Source organism: Thermobia domestica, chromosome 12 (genome assembly GCF_964235325.1).
Source record: "Thermobia domestica chromosome 12, izTheDome1.hap1.1, whole genome shotgun sequence".
NCBI classification, from domain to species: domain Eukaryota; kingdom Metazoa; phylum Arthropoda; class Insecta; order Zygentoma; family Lepismatidae; genus Thermobia; species Thermobia domestica.
Window position 1 is genome coordinate 199,472,043 of NC_137465.1, and position 16,871 is coordinate 199,488,913.

A 16,871-nucleotide genomic window follows, 5' to 3' on the forward strand; every position below is an offset into this window, starting at 1 on the left:
ATTTTTAAACACGACATCAATCCATGGCCTCCCCATAATAGGATGATTTAACTTATCTGTGACAATCACCATAATCAACTTCCGAGCAAATGTATCTTTCTGCACTAATACTGTGACTTGGCCTTGCACTATTAAAGATAAGCCTTCCGCTGCCTTTAAACGAATATCTGAAATTTCTAATTGAAGATCGCTAAAATATTTGTAATATATGCTAATTGGCACTACTGTGGCAGCAGCTCCTGTGTCAACCTCAAATTTCAACGGAATGTTGTTACAAAATAATTGTATCCAACATATATTACTTCTATTTACCATTTATTGTTTCTCTACCAAGCTACTTAAAAAAAGTGAATTAGACTGTTTTGTATTTTCGTTTGATTTCACCAAGCATCGTCGCCAGTTGATAACTTGAGACGTTTTCATATAATTCCATATGATAGTAATACATTCTGCTATGATACAAAGCCATATAACCAGGAATACACAGAAAATACTTTGGACATAACCCTCCAGTATAGTTAGTTGAAAAGAACTGGAAAAATAATAATTAATAATTTTACTCTAATAAATCATTATTTATTCACCGAATAATAAACAACAACAAGCTCACACACAAATTAATTTACACGCTTTTCTTCTACATTATTAAAACGGCTACTAACAAAATATGCAAACACTTTCCATCCACTACAGAGGAATTATCTAATGAATGTAATTATTGTATTGTAAAAAGCTTTTCTTCTAATTTGTTTACCGGTCGAGAATTAAATGTTCTCACGCAGATGATAAACTCTAACACGATGAACACCACCGTCACAACCACTGTTAATATACGATCCTAATTGACAGACGTTTTTAGTACGGAACAAATTGGCCCAAAATCCATAACTTATTTTCATGTGCGTGAGTTATGGAATTGTGGTTTCGCGTTTGATACGACAAATAGAGCTAAATCAAATTTTAGCACGTCTGATCTATGCTTTGAGTTTAGACTGCCAACAAATTTAATTCTTCTAGCAGTCAGTCACAACATCTAATGGTGATACATGTTCTGATAGAATAGTGTTGAAACCAAGAAACTTGTTTCATTTTTCTCATGACTTGTAGTGGTAAAATGTCACCAGGATTAGCAAGTATGTTTGTTGATAATTTTCGACAGATACTTCAGATTTTTTAAAGTTTCTAACGATGAGAAACTAGCCATTCTTCTCGTCGAAAATTCATGTTGCTTTGCTGCATGAATTGTGTAACTACTTCAACAGTAGTTTTAACTTTTTCTTACGTAGTTGGTTATACTTTCATCTTTAATTGTCTCTTACTTGCTGCCAAAGTTCCTTTGTCTGTTACAAATCACAGACTCAGAGCACTCATTTTCGGTAGATGGGGTTACAGACTCAATCCCAGACAAATTGGATCGTGTTGGACCACTCAATGTTCATCCTTTTGTTGGAAAGACATTCCAATTTGTTCCCGCTGCTTCTTTTAAATAATTTCATAATGATTTATTTTCATTAATTATATATCTTTAATAGATCACGGGATACTATTATTGGATTTTGAAACAAAGGAAATATATCATCTTATTTTATTTGCTTTGCTACAATCATTCAGTACTATATTTATGTAATCACGCGAATGATGAAATTGTTCATTACCATTTGGAGTCTGTTCGAGATACTGTTATCTTACCCATGAACCTTTGTTATTTGGTGGAACATCATTAAATACATAAATGAGACCAACCATTTTATATGGAATATCAGGAAATTTATCACTTCCTTTGAGGAGTTTCTTGTATTATTTTTACGGCTGCTTAATGGAAGAAAATAAGGTTCTGATTAAGCGGCGTCGCGAAACAGAAATTCGGAATGTTACTCAAATGATTGCTGTAATTACTGGGAATGGACCACGCACCGTTAAGATCACATAAGTGTTTAGACAGAGATTTTAAATTAATCTGTGAGAAATTGTTGGGGTGGGATGTGGGAAGAAAGGATTTCAGAATTCACAGTACCTGTGGACTTTCCATTACTTATGCTAGGGTCCTCATTGTCACCGATGCTGGCTGCAACCGAAGAAAATCCAGTTCTGCGATAGGCGTACAGAACTAAAAAATATAACAAATTTGCATAATAACAGCTGGTATCCACATACTCGATGTTGCTCGATCGTCAAAAGCAATCCCGATCATTGCAATCCGCGTTGCAATGACTGCTGTCTTGTTGAGAAAGTTATACTCGGTTAACTCGCTAGCTGCTTGGCTAGCACCTCGCGATCGGACAGGTACAATTATATCAATATCTCTCGGCAGACTGTCTCTCCAGTGGAGCTCTTCTGCCAACTAAAACTACAACTCTCTTCTACACCCCCTTCTTCCGGTTAGCCCTGGGTTCATAAAGACGAATTTCTCCGATGTGTCGAAGTTCGTGTTCACAGATACTTACGCAAAAAGGTTAGATCATCAGGGAGGATGATTCTCTCAGCTTTTATTACATAAATCATACATTGACACAATTCATAACATAACATAATCAAACACACATTTCAAATTCTTTAAAAAAAATACATTATAATACGGAAGACAACATTACGTAAATTCTCAGACAATGAAGAAACCATTATTATGATTTAGTCTTCCGTATTTTCAATTATGAGGTTTGATAAAATAGCTTTGTGTAACTAAAAAAGAAAAGAAAAACACACAAATGACTCCAACAACGATGAGTATCTTAATAAAGAATATAAGTTTTCAGTTTCTGATCGATCGCTAAATCGACCATCAATATCAATCACTGAGTAATAATCACTGATAACTTCACATTATTATTAGACATTCATGTATCAGGTACAAGTATTTGTGTTAAGCAGATACCCGATCTTTGATGATAAGATAGTGCATTACTTCTGTCAGGCACAGGCATGGTCGTCGCAATACATACCTTTTGAGTTAATTTTCTTGCAATCTGTGTATGCTGAATTAAAACGAAATTTAGAAAGCAATAGAGATTGTCCTATAGAATAGCTTGCCAATAAAAATACTATCCCCAGCCGATCCTCTTTGACCAATAACGCACTTATCTTCACGAAGGAAGGGATTCTCAGGACATGTTAAGATATTTTCTTCTTTGCAATATGAGTAGGATCACTTTACAAGCATTGTAAATAATATTTAGAAACATAGTGCAGTAGGATTACAATATTTTAACTTGATGGAATTGACAATATTTTCATGTAATCATTAATTGTACTTACCTAGGCGAGCCACTGACTTAGTGAAAATTAATGGGCTTCACAACTGTGGTCAAGAATTACGAAACTCTTGGCAGCATCGTTTTTGAATAAAATTGGTGTTAAGTGAATTGTGTTTCAATTCTGTTCAGGTAATACGTATGTCTTTTAATTAAGAATATGCGACGTAATAAAACATGATCATATTTTAGTTTGTTTGTCGTCATATTTTCGGTTAATATAGGTAGTATCAAACTTACGAAATGTTACTTAGATATCGTGTAAACTATAATTATATTTAGAACAGTCGGTGAGTGCTTCTAGGTAGTCACACACATATTTCATATTTTTATATTTCTTTTCTGAATGGTGTTCATGTTACAGGAAATGACAATAAACAAAGAGCACTATCTGTCATACAAGGCTCAAAAATGAATTAAATTAAATTAATATAAAATATGATACAATAATTAATATTTCTTTTCTGATTTTTGTTTAATGTAAACAAATATTGGTCTGAAGATGACGTAGTACACAATTTCCATAACACTCATGACACTTGCCCCAAGAAATAAACCACCAACACCTCCGACAGAAACTGGAATGAAAAATAATACGATTAGTTTGTAATATATTTATTGGACATATTTTGAGAAAGTACAGCAAGACGATTTGTTTGTTTGCACTTTAACACATATCTAATTAGTATATAATATCACCTGATCAAATGTATAACTTAATTAAATAAACAATCCCAATATGAAAATGATCAATATAAAACTCCGTTATTGGGCTAGTCTTTATAATTAACTAGGCCAGGCATATTAGTTTAAAAAGTAGGCGGTCAATTTAACTAATTCGGAACAAAATGATTTTTTTGTACAAGTTGAGAGTAGGCTTAAAAGCAATGGCAATAAACTCTATTGATATCTATGGCGCGCCAGTAGAATTCCCGCCACTTCAGAAACGTTTCCGGTTTTACGTTTTCAAAAAGTTTTCAATGTTAGTGCGAAAACATGCGAGACTCGAAGAAGTTTTTCTAAATCTTTCTTGTAGACCATTGTGGAGATACATGTTTCGAAAACAAATTTCTAGTAACTTATGACGAACTAACTTTGTCAGCATTGATGTAGAACAATTATTTCTTTAGCCTTGGTTGTATAAGTAAATGCTGATGATTTATTGAACTGATTATCCCTAACATATTCATCTAAGTGTAATGACTTTTTCTCTCCATTTCTGAGATTAATTCTTCTTCAGTCACTGTTTTTATCAAATATTCAAAACCGTTCTCGTCAAATGTCTTTGTCTCTATCTTCTCACACTCATTTACTTTTATTCTCCTTAGAGAATACTCTCTCATTTCATCTTGCATTTTTCTTTCATGAAATAATATGGAATATATCAAGCCTTGGTGCGTTAATCCTTTACCGTCGAGATATGCAGTAAAACGTTTCAAGCCAGTATTTATGCAACTGGATCTTAAATAGCCACCCGTCCCACTTTTACATGCTACTAGTTTTAAGATGCTTTCCGCTGTCAAGATTTTAATGTGGTATCTGAACCCAAAGAGATCCCATTTTTTGCCATTATTGATTTTGTTACAAATTGTTAAGCCATAGTTACACCTTATAAAATACACCATAAAGCAGATGTTGATGTGTTGAAAATGACTATGTTATAGAAAATATACTACACTATACAGATGATAGAGAAATATTTTAATATAACTAGATTTACAGAGTTAGTTCATAAAATTGTGGAAGGACAAAGTCCTACAATACACAGAAAGACGATAATTCCCTGAATTATTTTACCTACTTATATTTAATCTAATTCAAAACATCATATACAAATGATATAGCTATAATATGAAGAAAATATAAAACACCTTTAAATTGTAAAACGTAAGCCAAACTACTTTTCAGATGCTAAATATTTTCATCCTTTCCAGAGAGGCTTAAACGGCAAACCTTGTAGATGTTGCAAGTGCAAAAAAGTTCGAAGTTTTCTGAAAACACACATCAAGTTGTCTTTAAAGAAAGAACATAACTGTTGCCTCACGTAAGTCGACAATCAATTTTTTCTACGCTTTGTTATTTCAAGGTGTTAATTGAAGGCGCTACTTAAAGGAAGAATCTTATTGAATGCAAGTTTGCATTTTCAAATTAAAATGGACGTATGTGGAACATCAAGAAATACCGGTGTGAGCCCAGAAATCCAAGAGTTTTTTTTATACTAATAACTTATATAGTTAAGTTATATGAACGCCGAGAGTTAGAATATCACCTACCAACATCACCCTATGGTGAATATTTTATATAATGACAGTTCCCTTCAATGCACTTGGATAGTCGCTATATTTACCTCGACTGCACACGGAACTTAATGTCCGTCAAAACATTGTCACACGCATGATATATGTTATACTGCAATACCTTGTATCGTGGAATTTCTCAGCATACATATGTTTTACATAGCCTTACTGATAGAAATCAATGGGTGTGAGATAAGGTAATCCGGGCATCAACTCCATGATACCATGGGGATCAATCGTCTACCCTGAGATTGTACATTATGTCATTGATGTACACCAATTCTATAGTGGAGAAGGATTATTGGGGGAGTAAAAGGATTATTGCTATACCAATGCCGATAACTACCACATTAGTACTGCCCATTCAAAGAGAAATTCCCTTCGTCACTAAATAATAGGAGTGGTATCTAGTTCGTGTTGGTTCCTACGTTTCAAACACTATCCGTTAATACCGGTCATTCTGATTTAATTCATGTTGCATGTTCAGAATGTACTAATGCTTGCAATTGGTATCCAATATTCGGAAAATGTTGGACCGGCTATGCCACTTTTCAATCAGATACACCAAGCAATGATATTCGGATTCATCGCAAACAATTCTGGTATAGATGAAGTATTCTACTTACTAATTGCTTGTAAAGTACATGTTCTCACTTCCACAGTGCCAGATGCAAGGTTCTTGGTATTTGTCAATCACGTACGGGATATTGCTCTGCAATACTCGGTGTCTGGGTCGTACTATGAAATGTCTCTCGAACTGCATCCACAGGACATTAAGATGATTCATATCCCCCTGATATATGACCTAATGTCAATAGATTATTTCAGCAGCACGGGGGTTCTGTGGCTTGGTTGTAGAGTACTTACCTCTGTGCGGGGTCCCTGGTTTGATCCCCGATCAAGTAATTTTGTGGTTAACATCATGTCTGTGGGTTTTCTAGTGGTACACCCTTTTACTCCCACAATTTATTCCACCAATTGTTCCATCATCATTCAATTACCATCATCATCGTCACGCTTAACCTATATATATGGCATAAACGCGTGATCTTAAACTGAAGGTTATGTCAGCAACAATAAGATATTATGACATTAACAATGGGTCTCTTTGAACTCCCAGTGTTCATAACGTGAAAATTAATATATGTGAGAAATATTTCTCATCTTTAAATTTCTGAGCTCATGGTGGTGTTAGTTAAGACGTGACATTCCTCATTTTGGACTTAAATTTCGAGTTTCAATAGAGGTTTGCTGTCATGGCTGATAAGCATCCTGCAGCGAAATACTTTGAGAAAAGTCAAGTCGAAACCTTTCCCACATTAATGCCTTTACTTCAGATTTGACATTAATGGAGATACCCAACATTGTTTCTAAATCTGATCAGAACATGAGTGCAAAAAGGTCAGAATGTTTCGAATTAGTTTGATAGACTAAACTCATTTTGATAAGAACATCGATCAATTTTGAAAAATCTCGTCGTTGTTTGAAAACGACGCCTTTTCTCCCTTGTCGACATAAATCCAGCTTTTCAATGTTGTTTTCAAGCTTCAGGACTCGTTTTGTAACATTTTTGGTATTTCTTATGAAGTAGGCACCAACATCGAGAATTGTTGGAAATCTTAAAACTGAAGTTTTTTCTTCCAAAATTGAGACTATTATCCACTATGGATATTAAATTGAATTTTTCAGAATGGGTTGTAAACCTTATAAGAAAATGTGTACAATGTGCTTCTTCCGAGTTAGTTCCACACATAAAGCTAAATTGCCTAGACTAATAAACATAAAAATAGATAGAAATGAAATATATAAAGTTCTTGATCATCAAAATTTGTGTTTATTTAAAGCTCTCATTCTACCAACTCATTCATGATTGTTCGTTTAATTTATCATATTATTCAATCTCGTTTATCCTAGAGGGCAAAACAAAGTAAGGCAGGACCGTAAATATAACTTAATTTTGTAAATACGAAGAATGTGGTGCATAAAGTTATGAAATACTTTACTGTAATGAACTCTAGTTTCTGACTTCATTTGATGTACTGTTGCTAAAAACAAGGTTGAAATTTAACTTAGTCTGAAAATTCATAATCCTTACACATAGTTGGAATCATATGAGACAAACATAGATCTTTTCGGCCGATTGATACCTTCATGTAAAACCAAAGTATTACGATTTCCTACTTGTGATTGCTTGAATATGTCTTTCTAACGTTAAGTAGGTGGTCAAGGTTTATGGGCAAGGTTAGTACAGGTCTGACATGTTTCTTTTCAAGCACATAATTTATACAAAAATGATGTTTAACTACGCACACTTAATTTTCTTTATTTAAGAGGCAATATATTGTGTTAGTATTGTAAACGAACAATTCATAATAGATCAACATATGCTTTCCTTATAATACTGTGCAGATTTTGTTTCTAAATAATTTAATGATGTTTAAGGTATTCGTACAGGTTTTGTATGATGCTTAACTACCAAATCGCACTTTCCCCAAATTCATGGGGAGGGCAATTATATAATATAATATTTTTAGTGGATTACTGTGGTATATAATCCTAAAACAATCAGTTCCTTTCATGTGCACTTAATTACTCACCTCACAAAATTTATGCGCTGATAATAAGTGCATGTTAAGAAACGAAAGGACATAGCAAGTGCAACATAGATGTATATAATTAGGTTGTCTAAAACGTATTGAGACTTTCGAATGAAAATTGAGAATGTATTTATTGTGATTTGAAAATAGCACTCTGAAACCACATACACCGTATTTTGTTTGATGACCTTCTGTTATTTTTCTTCTACACCACAATCTCGTTGCTAAAGAATTTCAATGCTTTCTGGACAAAAAATCTGACAAGTCGGTTATTCAGGCCTCTTTCCTGCAGACTGAAAGAAATAACAGTATGACGGCGTAAGATGCAGATATTTTAGTGGATGCATGGAAACTTCCCAGTAAACATGTCTCACTTCCTTACGGGTCGTTAAAATACATGAGGTCATATAAATTTTTAGCGTAGTATGCAACATCCTTTCGGTTGAATAGTTCCGGATTTCAATTAAGTTGTTAGGTGCAATAGCGTTAATTGTCGGCGGTAAATATCCGAATCTATCGTTCTTCCTGACAATTGAAGCTCGTGTTGCACGATACATTTCCAATCCTACCAAACCGAAGCATAACATTCCTAGACGTCAGTGTGGGGTTTGCCACAGATTGGAGATTCTCCTCAATTCAACCATTACCTTTCTTGCACAATGTTTCATGAGATAATTAGTTTTTATCACTCCTGACCAACAGCTTAAGAAATGAGTCGAGTTCTTTATGCGTCAGTGGAGATTCGCAGATGAAATTCGATCCAGTGAATGTTTGTGAGTCAAATCATGTGGCACCTAAATGTACAGCTTCTTTATTTAGCCAACATTCTCCAAATTGTTTAACACAGTTTAGTAATGGATGCTTAGGGCTTCCACGATGATATTATGCTCTTATACCAGTCCTGCTTTGATTGGTCACCCTCTGCTAGGTACCCCTTAAACATTAAAGTTATCACAACCAAAGCGTCTAAACCATTATTTGTCTATTGATTTTGATAATGTACCTTATCAACAAACAGCACACATTTCTTCACGGGCCTTTGCAGTATTTGTGTCTCTATCGAATAAAATTATAAGCTGTAGTACAGTTTTGCCACTCATTTTCCCGGCGCAATATGTTAAATCTGATTATATCAATTCCACAATTTTCTGTATATCTACTAGCTTAAACTATTAACTATTGCGTACATTGGAATTTGGAAATGTTCTAATATTTGTAATAGTTCACTGATGAAGGGTGTTTGTTCAAACAGACAATGCTCCAAGAGCTGAATCGGTAATTCGGTTGTCGGGAAACATTAGAGAAGCAGCAGGCAGTAAGTGTTTACTAATGGCTCGTAACTACAGAGAATGATATTCCAATAACATGGAGAGCAATAAGGAACACATCAGACACTATTTGAGTTCGAAAGAAGCAGCAGTACAGTTTTGGGCTGCAGTCACGTTAAAAAGATATATATGGTGATAATACATTTGTGAAAGCACATGCCGGCGCTGGTTTAAAAAATTCAGAGACTGCGACAGAAGCTCTCAGATCACCTATAGGCTGGTGTCCGTCAGTGTTTTCCAAAAGGAACCTGTATAAATGCTTAAAAGTTATTCTTAATTTATTTGTGGAGGACTCAGTAGAATCATTTCAGGTATACGGGTCAACAGTGCAAAGAAGGCTTGTGCCTCTGGGTTTCACCACAAAGTTCAATCATTCGGCACCACATTTAGTGCAATTCAGAGAAGGGAGTGATTTACATGTGTTTCCTTGCTTTCTCTAACAAATATGGACTTTATCTGACATGGATTGTCACATGATATGAGAAGTGCGTTATGTCTTGTAACATGAATCATTGTTTAACTCTCCGTCTTTGTCCTGAACTGCCTACATCGAACTCGAATCAAGAACTTCATCCCAAGAAGGTGTATTTGAATATACGGTTGGATGTTCAAGGTATAATGCATTGACAAATCCTGAATCCATGTAAAACTTTAATGGATCAATCTACTGTAAACTGCTAAACAGACTCGATGAATCATTGTAGTCGAATCAGCCAGGCCTTGTCGAGCAGCAAGGGTTGTCATTGAACACGATATCGTTAAGCCTCATATTACTGGTATGGCACACCAGAAATTAGTGGACTTCAGTTCTAAAGCTTTATCTCCTGCCTATTCCCTCACTTCGATTTTACAAATGTTCACCGTTTTGCACTTTGCAAATGTCTTGCACTGGGAAGATCTTTGAAAATGTGGAGGCTGTGAAAATTGATTTCAACTTAAAACATCCTGAGTTTTATCTGCATGAGATTCATCTTCTACCGGAAAGATGTTAAGAGGTTATTGATCATGCTCCTGATTATACAGAGTCCTAGGTGAGGTACATTTTGTGTTCTCCACATTTCGATAGACATAACAAGCACGGGGAGAACTTTTGCACATACCTAATATCAAGTAAAGTTAAGCCTAACCTACTGCGACTCAGATCCTCATGATATTTGGGACATCACTGCCATCTAGTACACAAAAGGGTTACCACTTCTTAGATTACCTTATATTACACATCCCTACGTATTTTCTAACTGATTTTGGATTCCTTTGAAAGACTCATATCAAATCGTATGCGTATCGTATAAAATCGTACAATTTCCTGATGGGACGACAAAAGTCCTGAGTATCTCGGGTTATGAGGAGCTTTTATCGTTAGTAATAAGGAAATTACAAAATATAATTTCTACCATCATAATAATGTATCTAATCTACCTATGATGTTCTCCATTCCGCGCATCACCCGAAGCTGTGATCGTTGATGGCTTAGCTGGAAGGTATACTTCTGGTAGAAGTGTGTAAAACTTCTTTTTTTAGCTCTGCAAAAACAAAATGCAGATGATTAGTTATAGTCAATGAAAATATAAGTTATACTAATAGCTGCAATGATAAAAATAATAGGATAAGGGAAAGCGAGCAATTCTCAGCTTTATATCTTCCATAACTTGTAGCATTGTAAAACAATGTCCGGTAGGTGCTTGGGTACTGCATTATATGATTGCACGATGTACTATGCAGATGTTATTCATTTGTCCAAAAGATTCATAAGAAAGCAATATTAAAAATTGCGAAAGATATCGACTACAAGTAGATAAAAATGATTTGTAAAGGTATATTATAATGTAATGTAGTGTATAGCTTTTGAAATTTGGAAACAATATTTGATTTTACTGTAACTGGAGAACGATACTTTGATACTTAATTGGTATACTGAGATAAAAACAAAAATTTTAGTCTATACATTTCGGAAAGGGGAAATTTATTAGGGTTCTGTAGCCTTGTATACACAAGATTTTCTACAGCTTCAAGTAACAGAAATTATGTTTGTCATCAATCTCCTCAGGTACGATAAAGAACATGTGGGTTAGGTACTTTGATATTGGTTGTGTACTGGTACTATTTATTTCCATTATTCATAGGATGTAAATTTTCCTTCTGGATTGAAACAAACTCACAGGGAAACGAGTTGAGTAAGTAGTAGCATCTGAATAATCTGTACTAAACATAAACACAAAATAAGAAGATGTATCCACCATCTAGGTTAGAATACCACCAACTGAATTTAGAAAATTTTCACTAAAATACAGATTGTAGTACTTCTGCCGCAGCAGGAGGTCTATGAAGGAATCTGTAGCAAGAAACTACGGATATTACTTCAAAATGCGCTCGACTTTTCTCGCTGTGTAACATCTCAACATTTTCTCTTTACTAGAGACAGGAGATAACATTGTTCACTCACGTACTGAGTTACAAGAAAATTACAAACTACTGATATTATTCTTTCTAAGTTAATACACGATTTTTTACATTCAAATGAGGTTTCCACTATAAATTTATATAAAAATTTATCTATAGAGAAAAGAACAAAACAAACACCTACCTTTCTTTGTAAATTTAGAATAATATAAGTTCATAATCAGACCTTTAATAGGAATTTACATAACATATTGTATAGTTATGAGGTTAGTGCTAACACCTAATTAAAACGTTAGAGTTTAATTTGCTTCTTTGCTAATTCATCACATAATATAATAATTAGTATTTTGGATGGACTTGCCTCATATACAGTGAAAAATGTTAATTTTTACGAATTCTTCGTAACTGTTTTCTACTTTATAAGATAACATTAAAAGATTGTATCAGTTAGAAGTCTTAGTTCCGAAGTTTCAGCGAATAAATACGTCTATTTATACTCACTAGTCTCTAGGTTACAATCCTTTACAATTAAATACGAACTTCTAGTGATAAGAATTATGTCTTATATACCTTATTTATATTCAGAATACGTAATGTTTCTTGTCATTAAACTATTTCCAAATAGAGTCAATATATTATAAATACTACTAAGGTGTACCAAAATAATCATCACAATTTTTGTTAGTAGTAGTCTTGTTTAACGTTGTGACTATGTTGAATTCCGGGAAGAGAACAACATTCTGCATTTTAATAATGAGGAACTGAAGAACTACTAATATCGACTTTTAATCAGGATTGTAATAAGAGGAAAGTAAATTGAGCAATAAAAGTACAGAAATGTCTTCTGAATCGAATAGATTAAGTCAAATTTCTTTTCAAATTTTCATACTGAATATTGATTCATTCCTAAATTTATATTATTCTACTAGACAGACACGTGAAACGCAGGCAATAAAATTTGTAAAGCATGGTTGCTGTTCACTTATAATATTTCAAACTTTCGCTCCACACCCCACATGAATCTTAGCTGGTTTGCTAATATTCCTTTCTTTAACACTTACTCACAAACACACTCCCGAATTTCATTACTTCCTTCAGACTTTTCATATGGGCAGATTGAAACCGGTACTAGGAACTCGGAAGTCAGATGAAGCTATAGCGTCTTGTAGCTTTCACAAATCCTTTCATTAATATTATAGGAACATAGTCAAACATGTAAGTTCTTCAATATATGTGGATTTACCTGGCAAGTAATTATATTTCGTCACAAGACTTATATAATTAAAATAAAGTACAAGATCTACGTAACCCACAAATGTTTCTAAAAGCCAAATGGCGATCTTGTAACATGAGTATTGTGTGGCCTGGACATTGAGTGTAAACGCTCTAGTTCCTTCTCACTTGACCTATTGACCAGAGGGATAAGACTCCTGATAACTAAGAAATGTACAGCACCACTTGCAGAAGAGACCCAAATTACAGCTAAATTCAAAGTAAAATAATGATATAAAGCAATAGGAGATCACAGGAGATCCAAAGTGCAATCATTACCTGCGGACTTCGCTATGAATAGGCATTATCTTCCCTTCAGTACAACTTTGAGGGCAGTTGCAGGCACTATCTTTGGAATTCAGCGAGTGTATCGAATCTAAAAATAATTAAACATTTTATATTAATATTCGATTTATCTGCATATCTTGAATTACATTTTTAAACGTTTGGTGATGTTACGTAAAGTTAAATTATTGAGTTTGTTTTAATGAATATAGAAAGTTTTATATTAAATTCTGTTGCTATACATTATATATAAAAGTTACACGTCCTGTTATATTAAACATAAAATAAAATTACTGAATAATGAATTAGTTGATGTTTAATTGTGTTGCATGGACAAACGTGGACATTATCATCCTACTTATCAGTACTTTGTTGAAACATATTTCATTCAAATATACCACGAAATAGTTGCGAGTGTGGAATGAGTCAAGACCTTCAAAGTTGTGGAGATATACATAAAGATGATTGTTGACTATAACTAATGCTTTAAATTAACAATCTTCTTTTTAACCGTAACTCTATTTTCTTTTCACTAAAGCTAGTGCATTTTTTGCTAAACGAAAGAACTTCTTTTAGCAGAATATTTATAATTGTAAATGTTTGGAGATAATTTCTGTTCCATCGAATCTTCAGTCGGTTCTATGCAGAAAAATATATAATCAATGTTACACAGTTACTTTGCAAATTTACTCTGGTTAAAAATAGATTATAATTACCGTATGTTTTTTCTAGAAGTTCGGTGATCACGATTCTGGTCATCTAAAGTTATCCTTCTATTATTATACTACTCGTGTACTTCGATTTTTAAAACTAAAATAAAACGGACACTTGGAAGATGTGTGAAAATTAGATGTAAGGGCAGCTGTGTCTTTCAGTAATAATAATTGATTCTTGAAAAGACTTGGTATTTGATGTCTAAATTGATATTAGCAACTGTGTAAGAAGTCTGTGCCCAGAAAGAAACAGTTGAATGCACTGAATATGTCGGAATATATTAAATATATTTGAAAATTACTTAAAGTTTAGTTTATCAATTGCAAAACGTGTGAAGTATGGGGAAATGAAACTTGGTGCTCTTGATGGGTTTAGAGATTTTCTATTACAATCTCATTCGCAAAAAGATACTTTCCACAACACTATCTTACTTCCAAGATAATAAGAGTATACGAGATTACAACAAGAGGCTCGACGATGTGTACCAACGTATTACTGAATTCCAAGACTCCTCCGAATACTGGACTCGACTTTAACACCAGTGGTCTTAACCACAGCACAGCTACTCGCCTCAGTAGTTAGTTATTAAAAATAGTTCACAGGTCATGGGTAAGATCTATCAGTGTTTCACAAAGGCTTTGAACGCATGATTTCTCGAACCGTCAAACGGCTATATCATTTCGGGAGTAGCAATAATGAAAGTACATCAGAACTGTTGCAAAGAGAAGCAAACTCCCTGTCTGAAAAAGTATAGAGGATGAAACAATGTCGATCATTAGGGAAAGATATGCATTTGTTGGCTAGTATGAGCAGACACGAACAATGTCGTGGATGACGTAAGTACCCAGTATATTTTTTAAACATATTTCTTTTGACCACATACAGTATACTTATACTACGTATCTGACGCAAAAGGCCACCTTGGCCACTATTCACCTAGATTTAGTAATATTAACAATTAGAAACTCTGTAATTGTCAATTAAACTCTGGAAAATTCGAAGACATGTACTGGTGTCAACGATTGGTGAAAACTCCGACACCTTCTTACATATTGCCAACAATAAATGGCCTGGCAGATGTATATTTTGTATCATGCTCCTTTTGAAAATCTATTTCCCTTGATTGTTCTGGATAAACAACTGATTGAAGTCTGGTTAACTAACCGCTTATTGGCAATTTGGATACGTCGCTCATGTTACATGTGTTCCTCATGGTGGTTAATTCTTCCACTATAATGCATAATTGTCACATAAGTTCTGTGAAAAAATAAATGAAAGAAATTCAAACTACAATAACATAGCTCATTACATTAACGTTCGAAACTCAACCTACTTGAGCACCTTTTTAACACCATGAAATGTCACGTTTATTAAGATGTTCTCTACTTTTAATTGAATATCGATAGCAAGATACGATCGTTTTCATCTCATAACTAAAATCCGAAATTAATGGCAAAATTCCATTCCAAAAGTGCCATTATTGCAATTTTCATGATATTTTCAGAAAAATTGCATTTTCATAATTTAGAAGCAATTTGTTACCATTATCACAGGTTTTCTTTTCCACTACTCTTTACTTACTCATGAATGACAGCATATCACAGACCTGAGTTGATCTTATCTGGCTAAGCGATCTCGGTGTCTGATAATAACTGGTCTATTCCCGTTCGAATGTGACAAGAGGAGGGGTGGAAATGCTAGTGCGTATTCAGTTCATGAAATTTTGAAGCAGTGTTCGGTTCTTGGAATGACAAACGAAGATGCATACTTTAAAGAATTAGCCAGGTAGGCAGTTATTGTGAATCTTGTGCGTGATACAAAACTGCTATTTATGTGCGTTTCAGTATTTCAAGATGCCGAAAGTTGGCTTTTCTATGCAAGAAAAGTTGGAAAAATTTGTGAGTGAGTTCGAGCATATGTGTTTTGAGCAGACGGTTCTGTACTGTTTGGTCAGTTATGTGAAACTGTTGTTTTTGCTGAAAATCGTGTTTGTATAACACAAAATATAAGCACTGCAAAACACAATTCTGCAAGGAAACGCAAGTCAACTTGTGAAAAGGTTCAAAATCTTCTTTGAACAGTCCCGATTCGCGTACTAACAGTTTTTTCTAATGATCTGTGTCAAGCTCTAATTAACGCGAATATTCTTTTGTGGAAGTTAGAAAATGTTTCCTTTAGAATCTTTCTCGAGAAATACATAAGACAAAAAGTTCCAAGTGAATCATCTTTGAGAAGGACTTACGTTGATACAGCAGAACTATTGATGATATCGGTAAAAGTGTTGCTGACAAAAATATATGGATTTCAGTTTATGAAAAATGCGGTATTCTAAGACGTTCCATTGCTAACGTTGTAATTCGAACTTTGGGAAGGGGAAAAGCACACAAAAAATTTTGATTCCAACAGAAATTTTGGAAAAAGTAAATCGCACGGCAATTGCACAGGTTTTAACAAAACAGCTGAGTATTCTGTGGCCAGAATGTGTAAAATATAATAAGGTTTCTCGTCATAGACGGAGCTGCACACGTGGCAAGTGCAAGTAAAGCCCTTAAGGTTCTATTCCCACGTTACGCTGCATGTCACCTGTCTGGCACACGCGCTGCATAGAATTGCAGAGGGAGTTCGGTCTCATTTTCTTGACGTTGACCTTCTTGTGTCAAATGTGAAAAAGGTATTTCTGAAAGTTCCCTCGCGAACAAGTGCGTTTCGGGTATTAGCCCCTGAACTTCC